Source organism: Mus musculus, chromosome 11, assembly GCF_000001635.26.
Source record: "Mus musculus strain C57BL/6J chromosome 11, GRCm38.p6 C57BL/6J".
Lineage (NCBI taxonomy): Eukaryota > Metazoa > Chordata > Mammalia > Rodentia > Muridae > Mus > Mus musculus.
Genome location: NC_000077.6, coordinates 86,359,397 through 86,384,202, shown reverse-complemented (window position 1 = coordinate 86,384,202; position 24,806 = coordinate 86,359,397). Strand labels below are relative to the sequence as shown.

The following is a 24,806-nucleotide window of genomic DNA, read 5'->3' as shown; positions in this document are numbered from 1 at the left end:
ACACAGGGGTTTTTCTCCAGGCAACAAAACTATTCTATAGTCAATGGAATGGCACATTATGACTTAAACATCTGTCAGAACCCAGGGTGAGGTGCAAGGGTGAACCTTGATGTTAGCATGGACTTTAGTTATTATTATTAATAAATCAAGCTGGGCATGGTGGCACATATTTACAGTCCTGGCTACCCCTTGGCAGGTAGGCGCTGAAGGAGAAGGGGTTCATGATCGTTCTTGGCCGTATGTGCTGTGTGTGAATGAATTTCAACAAAACAGGTGTGGAGATACAGGGTTTATTCCCAGCATTCCAGAGGCAGAGGCAAGAGAATCTCTGTGGTTTCAGTACAGCCAAAACTACATAGACTACAAAACCCTAAACCAAAATCATAACAAAAGCGTACGCACTATCATGGGATGTCAGTAGTAAGGAAACGGAGTTAAGTTGGGAGGGGCGTGTCTAAGGGAACGCTTTGTGAAATATGCTCAGTTGGCCATAGACCCATCAAACTGGTCTAAAGAATAAAAATTTATTAAGTGGAAAAATAAGATGATGGAAGAAACTCTCTAGTCACTGTAAGAAAAGAAGTTTGGAAGTAGAGGAAGCATGGGCTTCCCGTTTGAAGGGGCTGGAGTGTGTTTTAGTTCTAGAGAGCTTGCCTAGCATGGATGAGTCCTAGGTTGGATCTGAAGCCTCGCAAAGAAAGAAAGAAAAAGAAAAAGAAAGAAAGAGAGAGAGAGAGAGAGAGAGAGAGAGAGAAAGGAAGAAAGAAAGAAAGAAAGACAGAAAGGAGATAGATAACAGAGAAAGAGAAGCAGAGACAGTGGAGCCAGGCATGGTAGTATGGCCTATATAGTTCCATCTATTCTGGAGGCAAAGGCAGAAAGATCCTGAGCTCAGGTATTCAAGGCCCTGTACAATATAGTAACATTCAATCAGAAACAAAGACTACAAGAAAGGAAGGGAGAGAGGGAGAGGAAGAAGAAAAGGAGGGGGAAAAGAAGGAAAGGAGAGGAGAGGAGAGGAGAGGAGAGGAGAGGAGAGGAGAGGAGAGGAGAGGAGAGGAGAGGAGAGCGTCCCAGAAGCACAGACTGTAAAAGTTGCTGGCTCAACCTAAGAAGATTATAGAGAAGAAGTGGCTGGAACAGAACGTGATATTGACAAAACTTGGTGATGAACTGATTATGGGCTGGGATCAAGTGCCTCTGGGACTTCTGGCTTGCCTAACTTGATAAGGTGATATCATTTGCCAGTTGTTACAGAGGCTCTAGGACAGTTTTATCAATCCTATTACTACAAACTGAGACACTTGTACACATGAATTCTTAGCAGGGGTGTGAATGTGATGCTCACAGAAAAGCCACCTCGTTGCCTGCTTTCCGGCGCTGGCTGTGATCATTCTCTATGTCACATCATGAGTCCTGTTCTTGCTTCACTATGCATTGAACTGGACAAGATTAGTTGTCCTCTCAGGGCCTTGGTATTTTTTCTAGTGTTTGAGGAAGCTGAGCCAAATGACCTCTAAAGAGTACACAGCAGAGATGGGGCAAGCCAGTGGCTCTGTGTGTGTGTCTGCGCGCGTGCACGTGCGAGAGAGAGAGAGAGAGAGAGAGAGAGAGAGAGATAGAGAGAGAGAAAGAAAGAGAGAGAGAGGGAGAGGGAGAGGGAGAGGGAGAGAGAGAGATCTCTTTAGGAGTGCTGAGTGTCATTCCCCCTTTGAGACAGGGTCATTCCCACTTACTAGGATTGGGTAGCTGGCCATTGTGTTCCAGGTATCCTCCTGCCTCCACCCGCCCATCACTAGAATTATAAGCACATGCTACCACACTGACATTTTCATGTAGGTTGTGGGGTTTGATCTTGGGTCCTCCTGCTTGCAAGGCAATCCCTTTACTGATTGAACCATCTCCACAGCCCCTGAGACTGGTAATCTCTAGAAGCTAGAGGTCTTCTAATCTTGAAAGACTTTGTGCCTCTCTAACCCCAGGGCTTCCATCATGAACACTACCACATCCAACTTGTCTGGTGTTGTCTTGCTGTGCATGCAGATGTCCAGCTCCTGGGTTTCTGTGCTCCAGCCCTACGACTAGGGTCTACACAAACTTCCATAACCTCAAGTAACCCTGGGCCAATACTGAATACTCCTTTCCAAGTCACACGACCAGATGGTCCCAGGGGAAATTCAGTTCTCTGTGTGTTTTTATTTCCAAATGAAGGCTCTCTTCAGACAACAGAACAAATGTGCCAACATCCTGTTCCAAAACCCAGAAAACACAAATTCCCAAGAACCACCAGCCCTTTAGTCAGTCTGGCTCAAAGAGAAAGCTATTACTAATTCAAGATCCCGTAGCCTTACCTCCTCTTGCCTCACTGGTAGTAACACTGCACAAAACATGTAAAGAACTGAGTCATGCTATCATCCTGTCGATGGCTTAACGATTAGAAGTGTGAGGGACTGCCCTTCAGTCTGACCTTCATTGACATAGTAAACTATGTCTTTGGCTTCCAGTGGGGATGGCAGTGGGGGTGGAAGGGAGTGACTCAAGGTTCTAGGCTAGTATTATGTGGTGATGATTTTGAATGGCTTCTCTAAAATACTTCATTGAGTACTGCCTAAATAAACAAGATGATCTAAAGCCTGGCATAAGGAGCCAGTGCTGTGTTGAAATCTATGCACTTGGACCCAGACCAAGGACCGTCCCATAGAATCCCTGAGAAACAATCCTCTTGAAGATGATCATTTATTCCTACCCAGGGCTACGGATACTGATTCTTTTGCACAAAGGAACTTCACACAGGTTCCCTAATCCTTACTCTGGCTATCATTTAAGTGATCCATGAAGGACCTGTGATCTGCTCAAAGCCAGCCCTGTTCACTCCCTGCCCTGTCCTGTACTCAGAGCTCCTGAATCAAACAAGTAGCCTCTAGCTTTCTCTTCCACAGTGGATGGAAGGCTTCTCTGAAGTATAAGGTTTACCCCACCCCATCATGGTAAAGGTATCATTTTTATAGAATGTATGCCATGTATCATTATAATCCCTTTCTTGTAAGGGAAGTTTATTAGAGTTAAACTGCTGGTTGCTGGCCAACCAATGTATTAATAGTTCTTGGTCAAGTGCCAATCCTTAGTTTAATCAGCTGCCTTGACCTCAGGAGATGGGGAGGGTCATGTGGTGTTAAATGGGACAACCTGTTACTCGTGTTCCTGAGGGCAGCTAGTGCAGAAAGCACTGAACAACTTATCCACGAGCCTCACGCGAACAAGCACACGTAGTAAGTCAGAATGTGCTTGAGTCGATTTCGTAATTATTCAGCTGACATCTTTCTTTCTCTGACTGGAGAAGAAGGCACACGGGTGCACCCAGTAGGTGCTCAATGGCTAATTTTCAATGAAAGGAAAAAAAAATCCCTGACTAAAGCTGGCAATCGGTGGAGTAGAGAGAAGTTGGAAATATCAGGAGAGGAATGTAATGAATCAAAGGTCTGACTGAGTCAGGTTATGAGTAAGCCAAGTTATGAATAAGCAGAGCCAACAGTGTGTAAAAATACCCACAGTGTAAATGACACGAGAGCTAGGCAGTAGTGAGCAGAAGGCATGGCAGGCACAAGGGAGGACTGAGTCACCTCGGAACTCATTCCTTGAGGCCAGAGCTTCCTTCCTACTCAGCGCTTCCTGACTCTAGTAGCCTGTCTTCCCTAGGGTCCTGTGAACATGGACTCTTACAATAAAACTCCCTGAGGCTAACCTGATGAACTGGCACTTGTTGGTCATCTCAGCTCTGGAAGATCAATTAGTATTACTTAGCTCGTGAAGTCATCACCCCTTTCAGCAGACTGGCAGTCAAGCTGTGTGGAAACTTAGACATGTTTTTATTCAAAGTGGAGATACCACCTTAGACTCAACCTAGACCCCCTATATAAATAAACTTTATTTTAATTATATTTAAGCTGGGCATAGTAGTGCATGCTTTTAATCCCGGCACTCGGGAGGCAGAGGCAGGCGGATCTCTATGAGTTTGAAGTCAGCCTAGTTTACTGGTCTGCGATGAGTTCCAGGACAGCCAGAGCGCCAGAGCTATGTAGTGAGACCCTATCTTTAAAACAAAACAAAACAAAGAGAAAAAAGAAAAAGAAAAAAATGATTTTCTTTTCAAGATAGGATCTCACTCTGCACCCTGGCTAGCCTGGAGCTTGCTATGTAGAACAGGCTCACCTCAGACTCACAAGTATCCTGTTTCTACCTCCCAAATGCCGGCATTAAAGACATACATCACTACTCCTGGCCGTAACATACTATATTTATCTCTGTTTCAGTGGAATTTTTATCCTGCTGAAGCAAAAGCAAACAAATTTGCTCTATTGTACCTTCATCTTTAAATTAAACATTAGTAAGAAAAATTAAATATTACTTTAGAATAATTTTAGGGGATATTATGAAGATTGACCATCTTCATCATTACCGATGTTAACTTCTAGACTTCTGTGCATTATTAATTACTTAATGACAACCCACCAAGCTGTAAGTTCCCTGACAGTCTTGAGTCCTTTTTGGTATCTAAATCTCTTTATTTACTATTGCTGCTTTAACAAGTTACCATATGTTGACTTGCCTAAATGGCACAAATTCATTATCTTGTAGTTAGTGGGGTAGGAGTTGGATACAGACCTGACTGGGTTCAAACCAAGGTATCATCAGAGCTGCTTGCTTTTTCTGGAAGCTCTAGGGAAGGCGCCTCACTTTTTCTCAGCTTCTACAGGCTTCTGGCTCCCTCCTTCACTTCCAAAGCCAGCATGCTGCGCCTTGTTTGTGTTACATATCTGACCCTCTTTCATGGTCCCTTCTCCCTCCAACTGATGTCAGCTGGCAAAGGTTCTCTGTGGGGATTCCAGAATAATCTTGCAACGTCCCTTAGCCTTAATTACATCTGTAAAATCCCCTTTGTAACATAATATATTCACCGATTACCTTGGATTAGGACACACATCTTTTAGGGAAGCAATTATTCTGCCCCGCACACTGTAATTACCAATCCTTCTGTGGTCTGATAAGAACATCTAGGATCATGACAGCATTCAAGATGCGTCTCAAAAGCACAAATTGCTAGAAAGAAGAAACCTCATGATAAATAAAATCTAGTCCTTTCCATTGGAGACCAGCAGAAGTGGTTATGTTGGCTCAAGCAGGCAATCTCAGTTTGGCAAGGAGAGAGGAGGATCCAGAATGTGAGGGTAGGCTAGCCTGTGATACACAGTGAGACTGTCCAAACAAACAAACAAGGAGAAGAAAGGAGGAAAGAAATCAGTAGAAACTGTGATTAGCGTCAATGTGCTTGTGCAGTGAGATTTATATTAACTTCTACAGGGATCCTTTCCAATAGATATTAACTTCATTTTATAGCCAAGGAAAGTGAGATTCTGAGTAGCTAAATACTCTGTGCAAAGTTACATAGCTGATCCTAGCCAGTCGTTTGGAATCTCAGCTAGGTCTGTCAGGTACTCAACCCCATGCAGTTTCCACTGTGCACATGACCGTGCAATTTTGGTGTGCAATTTAGCCCACGTATATGAAAATGGCTGACAAAGGGTTCCCTCGGGGACTTTAGGTAGAACTTTCTTTGACTTTTTAAACTTTTACTTTTTTTTTTTTTTTTTAAATAGGATCTTGCGGGGCTGGTGAGATGGCTCAGTGGGTAAGAGCACCCGACTGCTCTTCCGAAGGTCCGGAGTTCAAATCCCAGCAACCACATGGTGGCTCACAACCATCTGTAACAAGATCTGACGCCCTCTTCTGGAGTGTCTGAAGACAGCTACAGTGTACTTACATATAATAAATAAATAAATCTTTAAAAAAAAAAAAAAAATAGGATCTTGCTATGTTTCTCAAGAGTTGGTCTTGAACTCCTGGGCTCAATCAATCCTGCTGCCTCAGCCTTCCAAGTAAGCAATCACACCCAGCTAGGCTGTTTAAACAAATCCCTGTCATTAGTGCTCCAAAGAAAATATGATCCCAGGACAGAGTGCTCCCTTCCGTTTCCCTGCTATGTTCTATAGCCAATGCAAGCCCTCCCCATTTTTCCCTCAGAAAAAGACCACAGATTATCCTCCTGCCAATTTGTTAACTAGGAAGTCTGTGGGTCTGAGGCTGTCTGGGAGACTCGCTGATCGATCTCTAATCTCTTTCTAATTCCAAATTATCATGCTGTAATCTCTCTTTTCCTCCCTCCTTGTGTCTTTGTACGCGCATACTCATGATGTTTGGATGTGTGTATAGAGGCTAACAGTCAACCTTGGGTGCCATTTCTCAGGAGCCATCCACCTTACTTTTGGAGACAGTTTCTTACTGGGTTCTCAGGCTTGACAAGAAGACAAGCTTGCCAGCTGCCATGAGCCTCAGAAGATCTACCTACCTGTCTCTCCTTCCGCAGCAAGAACTGCTACACTGAGAGTTCCATGTTCTTTCTTTCTTTCTTTCTTTCTTTCTTTCTTTCTTTCTTTCTTTCTTTCTTTCTTTCTTTTTTTCTTTCTTTCTTTCTTTCTTTTTTTTTTTTTTTTTTTTTTGGGTTTTTCTGAGACAGGGTTTCTCTGTGTAGCCCTGGCTGTCCTGGAATCTCACTCTGTAGACCAGGCTGGCCTCGAACTCAGAAGTCCGCCTGCCTCTGCCTCCCGAGTACTGGGATTAAAGGCGTGCACCACCACGCCCGGCTTCCATGTTCTTTCTTAACACGGGTCCTTATGCTTGTATGACAAATGACAAATATTTTATTAACTTAGTCAGCTCAGCCATCTAATACACACACACACACACACACACACAGAGAGAGAGAGAGAGAGAGAGAGAGAGAGAGAGAGAGAGAGAGAGGCAGTGGTCTTACTATGTAGCCTTGATTGTCCTGGAACTCACTATGTAGACCAGGCTGGCCTTAAATTCTTAGAGATCTTCCTGTCTCTGCTTCCCAAGTACTGGGGTTAAAGGTGTATTCAGCCAAGTTTCTTTCCCCCTACTCCCTACCCCCCATAACTCCTTGTTTTAAGTTAATGGCACTCAGATCTGGATCTAAAAAGCCGGTGAGAAAGTTTCACCGTCTCTCCTACTCATCCAGTCTCTATCACCAGCATGACTGTGGGCCAGGCTCACTACGAATGCACTCGCCATAGGAGGGGAGGTTCACAGCACCCTTTGAAGCCAGGAGTGGCTGCTGCTTCTATTTGGAGAGCCCTCCTCTGTCTGCCATGTCTGCCTATTGATCTGCCTGCTCTTCTCTGGCCCTCCCTTCCTTCTGTAGTTCTTCCTGTGACTCTCTCTACGGTCCACTGTTTGTTCAACAGCCCTCCTCCCCGCAGGTTATTTGTATGCACTTTGGTCATCCCTTTCAGCTCTGCCCTCTGGGATTTATTTGCCCTTGATTTCTGTTGATGAAAGGGCCTCTATTTCACTGCTTCTCAAGGCCCCTTGCATTTCTTGGTGTGGCCCTTTTCTCTCAGACCCTCAGCCTGCTACCACCTTCAGCGCAACTACCTCTCTTCTGTAAAGGGAGACCTAACATACCCTACTAGAAGCAAATCTATTTATTGAGATCAACAAAGATCGAAGAGAATGACTTGAAATTCCTATTATATTTTCTTTCATGTTGTGTGTGCACATGTATGGTGGGGGAGCTGTGTGCACACCTTGTAGCCGTCATGGTCAGGGGACAACTTGGCATGAGCAGGTTCTCTCCTTCCACCCTGTGGGTCCCAGGGATCAAACTCAGGTCATCTGGCTCGCAGCAAGCGCCTTTATTTATGGAATCATCTCCCTGGCCCCCGGGATATGACATTTCCTTGGTTCTTTCTGTTTCTTAGTATTTGTGGTGTGATGTGATTGTGCCGTCTAATTTATATTCTTGAATTGCATTCTTCTGCGCCTCAGAATGTGTTCTTTGCAGAGTTTATTTATGCTTCTCTTGGCTGACACTCATAGAGAGAGATTCATTTTCAAATGTCTGAGCAAAACTGTTTACTTTTTCAGATCAGCTAACACTAGCCAGTGACTAGAAGGGTGGGTATAATGACCAGGCTCACGGTGGTGTTTAACCTTAGCACTCAGCTTTGATTAAATAGCCCATAAAAGCCACGTGTCATAACTCACGTAGTATTTAATCTTTCCAACAACTCTCCATGTCTTCATCTCAGTTTTATAGAGCAGGAAACTAAGACCCAAAAAGAGTAAGTCTGTTGCCAGTGCTTCTAGCAGTGATAGTTAAAGCCAGGATCTCTCTCTCTCTCTCTCTCTCTCTCTCTCTCTCTCTCTCTCTCTCGGCAGGGTTTCTCTGTGTAGCCCTGACTGTCCTGAAACTCACTCTGTAGTCAGGCTGGCTTCAAACTCACTGGGTTAGAGCCAGGAACTTAACCTCACTATCCGTTTCCAGGCTTCCACTACACTCCATTGCTTCTGTTGGTTCCTATTGGATCAGATCTCAGCTTACAACATGGAGAAGCAATGTCCAAACCCCAGGCAGACAGCATAGAGTGTAGACATGAAGAGAATTTTGACTATTCTCTTTTGATAGGATAAAATTGGATCACAAGCCTAAGCAAGGTAGCCTCTTAGAGGGACCAGGCTAGGGCATCTATTACCCTCACTGACCTGGAAGGCTCCTAAGATATAGAACCAATTCAGATAGACAAACAAGGAAACTGAAAAATAGGTAGCAACTCAGGGAGAGAAGGGGCCATAGCTGGAGGAATCCCCGGTGTGGACAACAGTAGCGATTCCCCCATATGAGAATCACAGGCCTAATCTTGTGTTTTTTGCCAAATGTTGTAACAGCTGAGAAAGGATGGAACAGGGAGACTCAGAGCTTAGGCACAGGGGCTCCAGGAGCACAGACATGAGCTCGGACAAACTTGTCTTTCCAGTCGCTGTCATTCATCCTATGCAGGATGCACCGGTGGCCTGATGGGGAGGCATGTGGCTGAGTTGTAAAGGCTGGGCAGGGATTCTGTAGGCTACAGTGTAGAACTTCTCACCTAAGACAATGATGGCTACCTAAATCATAGGAAGTGGATGGACTTCTAGGAGCCAAAATCCTAGACGTTAGAAGCTGAATTTGGAGTTAGGATATATATGAGTGGGGGTGTCACCAAAACAATGAATTAAAATAAACAGTTGCGTAGTAGAAAAAGTATATGCTTTTCTTTTTATTTTTTTTTCTCCAAGACAGGGTTTCTCTGTGTAGCCCTGGCTGTCCTGGAACCCACTGTGTAGACCAGGCTGGCCTCGAACTCAGTGATCTACCTGGCTCTGCCTCCCCAAGTGCTACGATTAAAGGCGTGACCTTTTCTTCCTCTGTCATGTCTTGGTCCTTTGCCAGCTCTCTCCTACTTTACAGAGTAAAACATGTTCTATACTATAGAATCTATAGAAAGCTCATGACTCCTAATTTTCATGCCTCATTTTCTACCCATCATCTGTGTTGTCCTAAGGGTGTCTGCTTGAACCCCTCTGCTAGTCACTCCTGTGTCTGCTCAGTTTGGTTAGGCAATTCACTGAGGTAATCCTCTTGTTCATCTAGTCCAGGTTCAACCCTTGGCTACATTCTGCTGCTTGCGAACTCTCATCCCGATAACTGGCTGTTTATTCTAGGACATCCGGAATCCTTCTTGTAGGTAGGCCCCAGGTGATGTTCCTTTAATTCCACCTTGGAACCAAGAGGCAGAGACCTGTGTTGTGTGAGCCATGTAAACCTCACTGTCGGTCCACCATACTCTTCCCACATGTAATTTCTACTTGCAGAGCAGGGCAGGAAATGATTGTGGCGTAGGACTGAGAACAGGGTGCCTAGGCTTCTCCAAATGACAAACGGGAACACAAGAAAATCCATTTACCCCAAATTCAACTTGAATGTCCTCGACTACAGTTTTAAGAGAAAGCAAGCAAGGCGTTTCTTCCTGTCTTTTGCTTTTTCTTGTATACCAAGCATACCAACTACAACTTTATAGAGGGAGGAATTTTGCCAAAGTGATCACACTTGTTCAAGTCAGTCCCCAGATCAAGAAAGAGGACGCCACCTGCACACAGTCCTTCCATGCCCTGACCACCTGGCTTCTCCTCCCTATATAATATCTGCTTTTCTGATTCCTAACGATTCATTTTTGCCTGGTTTGGGATTTCAAACAAACAAAGTGTACTCTCTGTATTCTTCCTCGTTTATTATTACATTTGTAAGATTCTGCCATGTTGTACACTGCTCTGCTTCCCCGCCCCCTTGTTGTATATTTCATTGTCTGAATACATTACTCTTTATCCACTCCACTGCTTTTGGACGTTTGGGCTGTTTCTCGTTTTTAGCTAGTTTTGTGCTAACTCTCGCTGTGAACATTCTTGTGCATGCCTTTTGATGAACATATGCGTGCATTTTGGTTGGGTCTGAATCTTGGAGTAGAATTCTTGGGTAAAAAGTATATGCATATGTTCCGTTTTAGTAGATACTGCCAAATGGTTTTCCAAAGTTGTAACCAGGAAGCTTTTCTCTCTCTCTCTCTCTTTCTTTCTTTCTTTCTTTCTTTCTTTCTTTCTTTCTTTCTTTCTTTCTCTCTTTCTTTTTGGGACAGTGTCTCATGTAGCCTAGGTTGGCCTCAAATTTACTGCATAGATGAAGCTAGTTCTGAAATCCTGATTCTTCCTAAATTCTTCATCTTCCTGACTCTACCTCCCAAGAGCTAGGATTTACAGGTATACAGCACCAATGCCTGGCTTTTTTCTTTGTTGTTTATTTTTTTATTTGTTTGTTCAGAAGGAGTGAATAGGGCATCATAATAGCACAGGCTGGTGTTGAACTTTGTAAGTAGATGACCTTGAACTCCTTGTCTTGCCTCCTCCCAAGTACTGGGATTACATGTGTGAGCCACCTAAAAGTCTAGAGATTATATACGACATAAACTTCTTGGAAGTAGCAGGAAAGGGGTACAGAGGCAGGCAGGGAGAAATGTGGTCAGTAGTGTCTGCCAGTTTAAAAGTAATTCTTCCAGGCTCAGTGGTTGTAGTCATGGACAACCCTTCCAGAGAGCAGGGGTTCAGTTCCCAGCACTCACATGGTGCTCACAACAGTCTTTAATTGCAGCTTAAAGTCTCAGCAGATCCTATGCCTTCTTCTGACTTCCATGGGCACCAGACATGCACATGCTCCATAGACAAAACATTCATACACATGAAAATATATAAGTAATGATTTTAAAAGAGTAATCCTTCCTTCTACCCTGCCATTAGGATTGAGAGTTGTGTGTGGATTTGTTTGCTTGTTTTGCTTGTTTATTTCACTGGGTTTTGCTATAAAGCCTGTGCTGATCTTTGATTTACAATCTTCCTGCTACCTCAGTCTCTCAAATACCGGGATTTGAGGTGTGTGTCCTCACTTCTGGCTTTGCCACCTTTGTCCTGCTAATTTCTTCCCAACACATGGGACTTGGACAACATCTGCCACCCTGATGGAAGTCTGCAGTTCAAGAACTTTGGATTTAGCTTGGTGATGGTGGCACCTGCCTTTAGTACCAGCGCTCAGGAGGCAGAGGCAGGCAGATCTCCGTGAACTGGAGGCCAGCCTGGTCTACAGAGTAAGGTCCAGGACAGCCAGGACTACACAGAGAAACGCTGTCTCAAAAAGCAACTTCAAAACAAAACAAAGCCGGGCGGTGGTGGTGCACACCTTTAATCCCAGCACTTGGGAGGCAGAGGCAGGCAGATTTCTGAGTTTGAGGCCAGCCTGGTCTACAGAGTGAGTTCCAGGACAGCCAGGGCTATACAGAGAAACCCTGTCTCGAAAAACCAAAAAAAAAAAAAAAAAAAAAAAAAACCAAACAAAAACAAAGACAAAAACAAACAAACAAACAAAAACAAACAAAACAAAAACCTTAGGATTTAGTATGAAGTGTCTTGGCAAAGTAGAAATGAGATCCCAAGTTAGAGGAGTTAGTAAACCACAATTCTGGGCAACAGGTCAAGGGCCAAAGGGCTAAAGGAAAATACAGTGGGAGAAGTGTAGGGTTGACAAAATAAAGGGAGAAATACACATAGCAAGTTGGCATAGAGAGCTTTGAATCCAAGGAGGGGAAGAAATGTGCACACACACACACACACACACACTCACACACACACATACACTCATACACACACATCCACACACTCACACATACACTCATACACACACATATACACTCACACACACATATACGCACACACTCATACACATACACACTCTCTCTCATATATACACACACAAACTCACACACATTCACACAAACACACACACACACACATGCTAGCAGGATGGTAACCGGTCTGTAGTTCACAGCTCACCTTTATGTAGCAGCCTGGGGTAGGATGACAATGGTCAGCCAACTTTAAGAAAAACTGAAAACTACAGAACAAAGTAATCTCGTCCTCCCGACAGCCAACGCTGAGTAAGCCTTGTCTGGAAACTTCCTTTAAACATAATTGCAAACTTCTGGGAACTTGAATGGAGAGGATGGGGGGAGGTGGAGCAGACAGAGTTTTCTGTCAAAGGTCTGATGTTTGTGCAACACATATTTCTCCAGGAACTCTTAATTTGGCGGGACACTTGGAAGACAGCAGCAGTATCCCATAGGATGCCACGGACACCTTGGGTCCTTTCTGTATCTCTCAAGGATTGGGGCGGGGAGGGGGAGCTCACATGCACCTCTGGGAAGCTATTCACCGACTGACTTAGTCAACCACTTCTGGTGTGTAGCCACTTCTCTGCCGGAGTGGGAGAGGGCTTCCTCCCACCTGTTCCATAGTCTAGCCACAAGAAAGGGCAACTCTGGGCCTTGTTTCCTTGGGTGCCTCTAACGGCCCAGAGGTTTCATTCAATTTTGGTTTTCATTTAAACCAAAAAACAACCAAGGTGCTGTGACTTCATAATGTGCCATACTCCGAAACCATCTCTCCTTGTTGGCGACAGGTGACTCCCTCACCCTATCCCTGTAACAGTAAATAACCATTGTGTGACCTTGAACAAGTTATTCAACATCTCTTTTTTCCCATGGGTTTAATGGGAAGAAAAATATCAACCTTTTAGATCTAGTGAAGGTTCAATAAGATGATTTGTACAAGGACCATTTTACAAATTCTCTGTCCTTCTGTCTCTCTACCTCTCTGTCTCTCTTTCTCTGTCTCTCTTTGTCTGTTGTATCTCTGTCTCTCTGTCTCTTGTCTCTGTCTCTGTCTCTCTCCCTCTCTGCCATGACAGGCTTGGCATCTGAACCCTGGCCTGTTCTCAGTTGCAGAGTAGGCTCAGTGTGAAGTCTGACTCAATGGGTGTCCATTTGTCTTCTTGGAGTTCTGTGTTCTTTGTTTTCTATGCCTCTGACTTGGTGAGAGTAGGAAGTGACATGGGTAAAGAGAGAGGGGGATGAGAGTGTGGTGGGAAGTGGGGTGTCTGCAGTTAAGGTAGCATTCTGGGGTTCTTGATCTAATAGTGTCTAATACGATTGCAAACCAACTAGAGTCTTTACCATGGCTAACATTAGAAGTAATTTGATTGTCTAGCTCTACTTAGTGAAAACCACTGTAAAACTTAGTGGCTTAAATTTGTTTTAATTTCTCGTGGTTATAGAGGTTGGTCCTTGGGTGTTCTGTTGGGCAGTCCTACGGGTCTCACTTGGGTTTCTTATGTGCCAAGAGGTGATATCCATGGGGTGGGGGTGAGGTTGGGGGACACTAATGTAGTGGATTTTCAAAAGAAATATTAAGTTCAGTTTTACCTTTAATTGCTATACTTAGTAAGTGTATGCCAGAATTTATCTGCTTTCCATTTCGGTTGTTCTTCCTATATAAGAGACCATCTTCATAAAGCACTTTATGAGAGATTGGGGGGGGGGCCTAGCCCACAGGGCAAGTCATATTCAACACACCGTTTTTCAGCCTTTTGAAAATAATTTTAAAATTAGAAATCATTTAGTTGGAATGGGCACATAGTAGGCATGTGTGTGGAGGTCAGATGACAATGTGCTGGACCTGACTCTTTCCTGTTTGGGTCCCTGAGATCAAACTCAAGTCATTAGATTTGGTGACAAGTTCTTCTCTCCCCCCCTCCATGCAGCCCCAAAGGGGCAGGAAGAGACTTTAATCAGGGGAAGGGAGGGCTCAGCAGAATCAGAGACCTACAGCGAGCGTGGAAGCAGAGGAGCCTGAACAAGCAGGACTCACCTCTGCTCCGGCACGGGCACTATACCCAGTTGGGCAAACCTTGGAGCCTCTCAGCAGGAAGGATGTTGGATGGACACCAGGCAAGCTCTTTTACCTGTGGAGCATCTCTGCATCTCACCAGCACCGTCTCTTCATTTCCATTACTCTGCATGAACACAAACCACATTCTCGTCATTTTTGGTAACTACATGAGATTCCATCATATTAGGTTAGGCGGTACCCCATTGTGAATCATCATTTTGAGCTTCACAAAGAAAGAAAGAAAGCCAATACTAACTGTGTATTAACTGTCTTTAAAAATGAAAGCAAACTTTTTTTTTTAAGTACTGGGAATTAACCCAAGGGCCTTGTGCATTTTTTTTTTAATTACAGCAACAGAAAAGCAACTAATACAATATATGTTTGGGGGCTCTGTGTGTGTGTGTGTGTGTGTGTGTGTGTGTGTGTGTGTGTGTATAAGAGGACAACTTCTGAGAGTCAGCTTTTTCCTTCTACCTGGTCAAGACAGGGTCTCTCTTTTTATTTCTACTGTACTGTGAGCCTTGGGTGATGCTCACGTCTCTGCCTTCTCTCTTGACGGCGGGTTATTGGGAGCACAGATGCTCACCACCGGGTTAAGGTTTTCTATGTCAGTTTGGGGATGGAACTCAGACCATTAGGCTTCTGCTGTATCTTGTTTCATTTCCTGTTGCTGTGATAAAACATCCTGACAATAGCATGTTAGAGCAAGAAAAGGCTTATTTTAGTTCACGGGTTCAGGTTACAGCCTATCACCTTTAAACTTAACCCCATTCCTGCAAAGACACTGGAGGAATGCAGCCCAGATTCTTAACCGGAAAAAAAAAAAATCACAGGAATGCCTTGAATCTCAGTGCTTGGGGCTAGAGGCAGGCAGATTTCTGTTAGTCCGAGGCCAGCATGGCCTCCATAATGAGTTTCAGGCCAGTCAAGGCTACATAGCGAGATCTTGTCTCAGAAAGAAAACAGAGTTGTATGAGTGGGCCCTAGTCCAGTCTCCAACAAAGTCCCTGTCCTTTGCTGAAACCTTATGAACCACATTTTTTTTCAGCATTCCTGTCTTCTAAATTCCCACTAGAATAACCCATTAAGCTCTACTTACAGCATGCAGTGGATTTGCAAACCCAGAGTTCCAAACTTTCCAATATCCTGCCCATAAAATAGTTCCAAAGGCTCAAAAGCCATACAGTCTAGTTTATCTTGGTAACAACCTCACTCCTGATAAGAAATTTTTGTCTTAGTTTCAGGACCCATTGTTATAATCTAATAGCCAGACAAAATCAGCTTAAGGGAGAAAAGGTTGATTTCTGTTTATGGTTCCACTTTACTATCTATCACCAAGGAGCTGTTACAGCAGCCGGCCGGCATATTGTATCCATATTTGAAAGGAATGTCTCTGTGTGAGTTCTTAGCTCATTTTCTCAACTCTTAATACAACTACAGGCTCTCCTGTCTAGAGAGTGGTGCTATGAATAGTGGGAAGACCTTCCCACTTTAATTAAATAATCAAGATAATCTCCTATAGATATGCTCACAGGCCAACCTGATCCAGGCAATTCCTCACCTCACTCTCTTCCTAGGTGATCTCAATTATGTCAGCGTGACAATTAAACCTAGTCAGGTATGGTGGCACATGCCTTTAGTCCCAGTTGGGAGGTAGAGGCAGGTGGATCTCTGTGAGTTTGAAGCCAGCCTGCTTTACAAAAGAGAGTTCCAGGACAGTCAGGGCTGTTACACAAGAAACCCTGTCTCAAAAAAAACCAAACCAAACCAAACCAAACCAAACCAAACCAAACCAAACCAAACCAAATCAAACCAAACCAAGCAAGCAACCAACCAACCAAATTAAAAGCCAGACAATTAAAACTAAGCATTACACACTGACACTGCTTTTACCCACTGACTGAGCCATCTTGCTGGTCCTTATATAAAATGCTTTAAAATGGGACCAGATAATATGATATTCTAAGTATGGCATACTCCATTTACCTACTCAAGATAGAATTCTTTTAGAATTCTTTTGCAAGGACCTTGATTGAAAGGATTATAAGCAAAGGGACATGGTAAAAAAAAAAAGATGAAGAAGAAAGTCATGATGCAGTTGTGAGTTTCAGAGTCAACGGGGAGAACAACCCTCCTGTTACGGGCAAGGATGTTAAGGCAAACCTGACTTGAATCAGTTACAACAGTGATGGACTTCTGACACTAGATACGAGGGCCCATTGGAGAGTCTGCCGCAGTCTCTTTGTAAAGCTAGATGCCATGGAAGCAAAAACTTCCTCAGTGCAGACCAATGTGAAGAGAAACTAAGGCCTTTTGGGAGCTGCCAGAATCAAGCTGATATCCATGTGAGTGACCCTCACGGGAAGAGGTCCTGCTAGCCAGAAATCAAGACTTCAGATGGCCAGTATTGTAGCTGAAACTCTCACTGGAGCTGTTCAGCCAAAGAAAATATGAGAGATTCATTGTGTTCATTGTGTGAGCCAGAAAGTTTTGAGGTAGTTTATTTTAGAGTATAGGAAATTAATATGCATGCTACTTCTCTTTTTTTTAATTTCTTTTTCTTATTTTTCTTTCCTCTTTTTCCTCCCTCTGTAGCCTAGGCTGACCTAGAACTACCTGTGTAGTCAGCTCTGATGGCCTCAACCTTGCAGTAAGCTTGCTGCTGCCTTAGCTTTTTGAGTGCTGGGATTAAAGGCATAAACCACCGGCTTCCCTCTCGCTCCCTTTTTCCCTTCCTGCTTGGGTTTGAACTCAGGATTTCTTAGACACTAAGTATATACTCTGCTGCTGAGCCACACTCCCAGCCCTTTCATGCAACCATTTAAACACTGCTTTTACAGAAAAGATGTTTGTTCTTTTTCTAATATGAACTCATTGTTACCCGGAGTTGTACTTCTGTGGTTCTTTTAGAATCACCAATTCTGGTCAAAAGAAGTCTTCTCTCTTTTGACCCATTTAAGAATTCTGTTTTAGAGGGGCATGCTAAAACATTTCATCTTTCTCCCGAGGATCTCCCTATTTTAAGAAAGTTCTACCATATTGAAAACATAAGGCAAACACTATGGCGTTCCTGAAGCTCAGGCCTTGTTTCTTCCAACCTGCTGATCTGAAGGTACAGGCAATAAAAAAGCAAAATGTTGAGAGCATAATTTCTCTGTTTTGCTAGTTGTGCAAAGTAACCCTAGTTACAGTTTAAAAAGAAAGTGCATTGCTATAATTAAGTAATTTAGGGAAGTAATTCTAACTTTTCACCTAGCAGTGGGCAAGCCTCAATGACTCCCAAGACCTTAAGACTGGGGTCGTCAAATATATTGCCCTGTGTGACTCAGCCTCTCCCACTGTTTGTTTTACATGTATGTATGTATGTATGTATGTATGTATGTATGTATATTGCTATTTTCCTTCATATGTTCACTGCTTCAGCCAAACTAGACTGTGATGTTTCTTGTTCATCCTTTTCCATGCTAGCTATGATGTATGTGAAAGCAAAACACAAAAACCAGGGTTTGTGATCAAAGGGGCTGGAGAAGGCTGCATGCTCTAGAATCCTCTGGGAGATTGATAGTGCACATTAGCATATGCCAAAGTCCTGAGGAGTTCTTCAGTAAAGAAATCTGTCCAGCTCAATAAGACTTACTTGGATTAGTCAGGATCCAGAAGAAAAAGTAACATCTATTTCAGGGACTTTATTAACACACACCCACACCCACACCCACACCCACACACACTCACAGACACACACTCACACATACTCACATCCACACTCACAATTATAAATGCCTTAAAAAAACAAAACAAAATAAAACACAGGAGGCGTTTGAATGGTGGCATTAGACTGATGGGACATCCCAGGATGTGTGGCTTGAGGGAGATGCCACTTCCAGGACTGAAAGGAGTAAGGGAGGTGGAAAAGGAAGGTGATTGATTCAGAAAGTCTACACCAGGAATATACCAGACACGGACATATTCTTCTTTCTGCTTGTCTTGGGTAAGAAGAGTCTCAGCCCTAATTGGACCTGGAGATAACCATAGCCCTAACTGACATAAGGAACACAATTATTAATACATAACTAATAAATGTACCTACTAGGGGCTACTGAGTGATATCTGGGTATATGAGTGTATTGTGTCTGGCCATGTCTGATGCAATCTTGTGAGAAACTCTCATCTAGAACCACCTGGCCAATCCACATCTTAGATTCTCAGTTCTCAGAAATTATATGAAATAATTGACAATCGTTGTTTGAAACTCTACCAAGTTTCAAAGTATCTTTTTAGACAGAACTATGTAGCACGACTGACTTCTGTTACTGGTGTTCTGTTGTAGCAAAATCCTTATACGCAGATATGAACTTGGAATTTGGACAACAGTTATGAGGACAATGTTAGATAGTAATATATATATATATATATATATATATATATATATATATATATATATATTTAGTTTTGTTTGAGACAGGATCTCATATAGCCTAGGCTGGCCTCAAACTATCTAAGTATCTCAGGCTACCCTCCTTTTGCCTCCACCTAAGTGTTGGCATTACAGATGTTCACCATTGTGACCTGCCATTTTCCTACTTTGGGACAGGAAGGTGTACAACCATTTTATTGTTACTCTTGACTCAGTGGCATAGTTATCTCTGTTTCACAGATACCCAGGAACTGTTCTCAAGGAGTTGTACTTAAGGAACTGCATCCGAGAAGCCTCAGTTCTGCCTGAACTTAACTTAGATGTTGAGATGCTAGATAAACTTCCAACTAATGCTAGAATGTGATGATAGTTCTGTTAACTTGGTGGAGGGAGTGTATGCTTTTTACATGTAAAACAGACATGAATCACTTGGGACCAGAAGGTATGCCTAGTTGCTAGTCTCCAAGATAGCAGCTAGTTTCTAAGACAGTTCATTTCTAGTTATTTCTGCTTCCTGATATTCATACCCTTGTGTGATTCCTTCCTACTCTTTACTACAGTTGGTCTGTGTGACCAACAGCTCGTGGCAGAAGTGATGGTATGTTGCTTCTGAGATTAGGTTGTGAAAAACTGGCTTCCGTATGGATCTCTCCCATCCTCCTCATCCCCCAACCCCCGCTCCCAATCTTGGATTACTCCTTGTTGGAGAAGTTAGCTGTGTGTACTGCATAGTCTCAGAAGACCACTTGGCAGAAAACAGCTGGGCAGGAACTGTTGCTGCCAGTGGCTGTAGGAGTGAACCCGGAAGTGAGATCTTTAACCCTACTCTAGCTCTAACCAACATCTTGACAACCTTATGAGAGAATGTGAGCCAGAAGCACCTGGCTAAGCCAGCCACCCTCTGTTACTAACTCCCAGGAACTATGTGAGGTAATACCATGTTTGTTCTACGCTGGTATGTTTCCATGCCATTTCTATACAGCAGCAGCAGCAGCAACAACCAAACCAAACCAAACCAAACCAAACCAATAGATGGATGGATGTACGTTTAGGAGCCAAGACAGCCAAGCAGGCAGCACAGAGGGTCTTTTCTTTTCTTCTCTGAGATCATCTCAGGTGGATCAGGCTGCCCTTAAACTGGCTATGTAGTAGAAGATGATCTTAAATTCCTGATCCTCCTGCCTCAGCCTTCCAGGTGCTGTGATTCCAGGCATGTACCATCACACAACCTGATTCCAAATCAAACCACAAAGGAATTAGTGAGGAAGCCTGATGCTTGCTGTCTGCAAGGAGCAGTCTAGCACAGCAAAGGAGAAGGTAGAAGCGAGGGTGAATAGACAGATTTTCAGCAACCAAGATTCCCCCCCCCCACTACCACCACTTTCAGTAAAATTCCCAATAGTAGTTTTCAGAACTCTGACCTCAAACTCCAGCTGGAAGAACACGATCTAAATTCTTCATCCTAAAAAGCAGGGCATGCCCAAGTCCTATTCATCAGTGAAGAAGTCCTAAGAGAAACACAAAGTTCTTTTTGAGTTATTTCTTCCTTAGTACCTAGGGTAGCACCCCTCTTCTCTAAGTACCATCACACTTGATCCTCAGCCATTTAAACCATTTGAAAACACGATTGTAAAGGTGTTTATTGTATGAGACATAATAACTATTTTAAGAGTCTGGTCTGGGGCTGGAGATATGGCTCAGCAGTTAAGAGCACTGACTGCTCTTCTGAAGGTCCTGAGTTCAAGTCCCAGCAACCACATGGTGGCTCACAACCATCTGTACAGCTACAGTGTACTCATATACATAAAATAAATAAATCTTTAAAAAAAAAGAGTCTGGTCTGCTTCTGATTCACTGTCATTCATTGGCCCATCACACACCACTTAGTAAATACCAGAGCATGGTAAGAGAATGAATGAATGTCAAAGCCAGGGGTTGAAAAGCTGTAATAGGTATTTTCCTTTCTATGACCATCAAATAAGCTGTCCTATAAGCTTATGGTGAAACCAAGAGATTGTAGAATAAACTTTTCTTGGTTGTCATATGTTTTGAACTTCCTTGAACTTTTTCTTGAGGAAAGAGAATAACGAGATTGCAAACTAGTTTGTATCTGGGCAGGAATAATGATCCTGTGAGACCAAACTCCTGCCTGGTATTTCTCTCCTCCTCTTCCTCCTCCTTCTTTTCCTCCTCCTCCTGTCCTGCATGAGGAGTAGGCTCAAAGAATTACATTTGTCTTCTCTTTTAGCTTTGGCCACTCAGAAAAAAAAAAAAAAATCACCTCAAAGAAGAAAAGCGTGGTCAGCAGTGATTCCCTCTGTTTTCTCAGGTTCCCTGCTGATGGGATAAATGACAGTGGGGGTAAATGGGAAACAGAAAGGGTGTTTGTAGACAAGCTCCTTTAACTTGGGTCAGTCCTCTCCTCTCCTCTTCCTGCCTGAATTGCCACCATGCCCCCAACAAGTCTCCTGGAAGTTTGTTTCTGAAAACAAATCTTAGCTTGTCACAATCTTATTTAATCTTTTCTGGAAAAGAAGCAAACTCTTTATGATTAAGACCCAGGATTTCAGCCGGGCGTGGTGGCACACGCCTTTAATCTCAGCACTTAGGAGGCAGAGGCAGGTGGATTTCTGAGTTCGAGGCCAGCCTGGTCTACAAAGTGAGTTCCAGGACAGCCAGGGCTACACAGAGAAACCCTGTCTCAAAAAACAAAAACAAACAAACAAAACAACAACAACAAAAGACTCAGGATTTCTTCTCTAACCAAACAAACTGTCCAGCCCCTCTTTTTTCCCCTTTCTTCTTCTGGGATTTTCCCCCTCCCCCACCTTTCTTGGCTCAACCCAACTAACTCATCCTTCAAGATTTTGTTTCAACTGTCCCTCCAAGACGTTTCTCAGAGCCTTTGTGATATATTAGGCCCCTTAGCCTGTTTCAGAGGCTGCTGTGGGCACAGGGAAGCTATTCTATATCTCAACATTTCAATCTAGAAAAGTGGAATAATAGAATACCTCAGAAGCTAGGTGCACAGTTACAAGAACCCTGTCTGATATGTACTGCCTGTCACATATTAGGTGTTAGTGGGAGTGGCCATTTAGCCCAATCTCTTCATCCCTTTGTAAGAACAGGAGATCCAGTCAGTCAGGTAATTTGACTGGAATAAAGACCTGGAAGGAGACAGTACTGAGGTTTTGCTAATAAAGGTTTGCTAACCTAATTTCAAAGTAATGGAATTAGGAAGGGTTGATTTCAAAGTTCATGCTAAAATGAAACATTTGATAGAAAACTTGAGGCTGAGCATAGTTGTTATACTTTCAAGAAAAGTAGCAATTTAGGTTTTTCATAGATGGAAAGACAATGTTTTCTTCTTTTCTGAGCTGGCTGATTTCATTTGCTTTGTTCCCCCACCTTTGTATATTCACATTCCCTGACTGAAATGCTGTGTAACTTCTTAGTCCTTCTTTCTATTGAATTAAGTACAACATTAAACCATTAACATGACCTTAAGAAAAATCAATACTGTCTCTAGGCTGAAGATCACTCTCTCTAGGGCTTAATTGGTTCCTTCTTTGCTTTCAGCTTTTGACTCTAAACTTGTATTACCCAACACAGTAGCCCTTAGTCACGTTTAGCTATTGGGCCCTTGAAATGTGGCTGGTCTGGATTGGAATATTCTTTGGGAAAAACAAACAAACATGGATTTTGGAAGGTTTGGCTAAAAACAACTTTTAAAAAAGGGATAGCTATATGAATATATTTTATATGAACTACATGTAAAATGATATAGTTTCTGATATATTGGCCAAAGATTTTAATATGTCTAACAAACAGTAATTGAAATTATAGGATTTATTTGGCTTTGTTTCATTTCTATTGGCTAGCGCTACTCTAGACTTGGCTTTTTTTTCCAGAATCATGGGTAGAGGATTAATCCTAAGGTCAAATGCTGCCCTTTCCTGGACTTCGCTATATCAAGTAAGGAGTCCACAGGCCAGAGCCTCTGACATTCCATACAGAATGGAGTTCCTGAAAACCCAAAAGACTTACAGAATGGTTTTAGGTGCAGAGATCACTGAGTGGATCTGTATTTCAAAGAGAAGATAGCCAGTAATTATTGACCCAAGGCTACCTCTCAAAGTCATTTTGAAATTCCTACTGGGCTACTGTTAGGTATTTTTTCCTCTCTCTTAGTCACTGCAACAACTCTCACAGCTGGTGCCATTTTACAAACCCATTTTATAAATGAGTCAATTGGAATTGTGAGGCAAGAAGGAATAGTTTTGACTGCATTTGGTCCAACTGTCCAGATGTCATATCTAGTATCTTCTCCATCTTATTCTTGCATGTTCTTACACACATACACACACACATACACTATGTGCTGTGTAAACTGTATAATGTACAACAACAATGTAATCTGAACCCTATAGAAAAAGATTATAGAGAAAAACGGGAAGATTTGTTTGTTTGCTTATTTATTTATTTATTTATTCATCCATCCATTTATTCATTCATTCATTCATTCATTCAAGGTCTTGCTATGTAGCTCAGGCAGGTCTCAAGCTCACTCATGATTCTCCTGCCTCAGCCTTTTGAGTATATATATATATATATATAAATACATAGGGTTTTTAAAATAGTATATATATATATACTATTTTAAAAAAAGCAATTGATGAACCTACATTGACACATCACTGTTTCCTAAAGTTTCTATTTTTGTTTCTCTTTAGCTCACACAAAATGTCATCTTAACACAATGTAGGTGGTTCCCAAGATGCTCTCTGAGAGTGATGCTGGCCCCGTTTTCTCTTTCTCCCTAGGTTTCCATCCCTCTCTCTGCTGGGATCTTAGTCCTCCACTGCTCCGCTTCATTCCCCTTCTCAGTCTCTTCTGCTGTCACCCCTGCCCCATCCCCCTTGGTCCCAGAGTTCTTTCCTTCTTGAGAAGTCTTTTTTTGTTGTCAGATTCTCCTCTCTTTTGGAGAAGATTGACATTCAAATGAAAGTTCAATCAAATGTTACTTCCTACGTGGTAGATGTCAGGCAAATTCTACCTGCCCCTGAATTCCTAAGGTATGTATATGTGTGTCTGAGAGGGGGAAGAGGAGGAAGGGAGGGTGGGGTGGGGGGAGGGAAAAATTAAGGAGGATGGATATACATTAGAAAAGGAGTGGGAGAGGACATTTCAAGTTGAGGAAGAGAACAGAACAGGTATGTGAGGATTCTCTCAGAGAAGGAGAGATGAGTGAAGGAGCCTTTGCCTCACTGAGTCTTGGGATCCCTGACTCCTGGTGCTGGCACTCAGTTATAAAGGATACCGACCTTAGTTGATTTGAGCTCCTGGATTGAATTAGTCCTGGTTGTATAATTGACTTTGATATGTGGCCTTTGGATCTGAATTGGGCTTAATAAGATTTAACTGCTTCAAAGAGCTTTATAAGAATTCATTCTATCCTTCAAATCTGATTTCAGATGCTGCCTACTTGACGCCCTCTCAACTTGGAAACTCCTCCTCCAGCGCTCCTAGTGTGTCACACTTGATGCCTGCCTTATTCAGGTCACTGCCTTTTCTCTTATTCTGTAGGAATTGCTTCTCCAGAAATCCCGAGGAACAGGCACATACTCAAAAAATTATTTTTCTTTTCTATTGGAGGAAAAGTCTTGCCACTACCCGAGTCTGGTCTCGAACCCTCAGTCTTCCCGTCTTAGCCTCCCAAGTACGGGACTGCAGATGTGTGCTACCACTTGGTCATGATTTAGAAAATCATTTTAATGGTTAACATTCATGTGATTAAGGAAGCAATGGGACCAGTACTTATGATCAACATTATTTCATCAAACACTTTAGGAGAAAACTACTCTGATTATCCTTGATTTATGATAAACTAATTTGATTTAGGGTCAGATTTGATCTAAGGTCCACTGGCAAGCAGCAGAACTTTCTCTGCAAGTTTTTGGCTTGAGGACCTTAATCAGCACTAAGGTGGACAAAGAGGTGGTGAAGAATACTTTTCATTTTATGGCTAAAAAAGTAAGCTAGAAGAGTCTACTATTTTACAGAGATAATTGTGACTTAAAGTTCTGATAGCTCCTAACTGTTGTCTCTTCTTTTCTTCTTGAGACAGGGTGTTACTATGTAGCCTAGGCTAGCATGGAGCTTCCTTTGT

At 42.9% G+C, this 24,806-nt stretch overlaps 1 long non-coding RNA gene across 1 annotated transcript; it reads left to right on the top strand.

Moving 5' to 3' along the window:
• The first annotated feature begins 103 nt into the window (after positions 1-103).
• Gm38937 lies at positions 104-24,191 on the top strand. The gene is made up of 3 exons (XR_880098.1): positions 104-196; positions 23,605-23,712; positions 24,112-24,191. It is a non-coding gene; the product is annotated as a predicted gene, 38937 (long non-coding RNA).
• Positions 24,192-24,806: the final 615 nt, after the last annotated feature.